Genomic DNA, 577 nt, shown 5'->3' with positions numbered 1-577 from the left:
TTTAAGAGTACTAATAATTTGAGCTCCAAGCCCTAATCTTAAAGAGTTCTATTTATCTGAAAAATGTCTTAAACATAGTAAAAGCAAACTAAAAAAGTCCTTATTTTTCAGCTCAAAGCAAAGCCAGAAAGCAAAACAAAAATGAAATCTTCAAATTCCTTGAATCATCTCCATCTCTGAAGTATGTTTAAGAGAAGGCTAGAGGGGCTTCCCTGGTGGCGCAGTGGTTGAGAGTCCGCCTGCCGATGCAGGGGACATGGGTTCGTGCCCTGGTCCAGGAGGGTCCCACATGCCGCGGAGCGGCTGGGCCCGTGAGCCATGGCCGCTGAGCCTGCGCGTCCGGAGCCTGTGCTCCGCAATGGGAGAGGCCACAACAGTGAGAGGCCCGCATAACGCAAAAAAAAAAAAAAAAGAGAGAAGGCTAGAGGACTTCCCTGGTGGCACAGTGGTTAAGAATCCGCCTGCCAATGCAGGAAACACGGGTTTGATCCCTGGTTGGGGAAGATCCCACATGCCATGGAGCAGCTAAGCCCATGCGTCACAACTACTGAGCCCACGCGCCACAACTACTGAATCC

The sequence above is a fragment of the Delphinus delphis genome, chromosome 11, assembly GCF_949987515.2.
Source record: "Delphinus delphis chromosome 11, mDelDel1.2, whole genome shotgun sequence".
Classification (NCBI taxonomy): domain Eukaryota; kingdom Metazoa; phylum Chordata; class Mammalia; order Artiodactyla; family Delphinidae; genus Delphinus; species Delphinus delphis.
The sequence above is the reverse complement of the archived record's forward strand: the minus strand, read 5'-3'. Positions refer to the sequence as shown.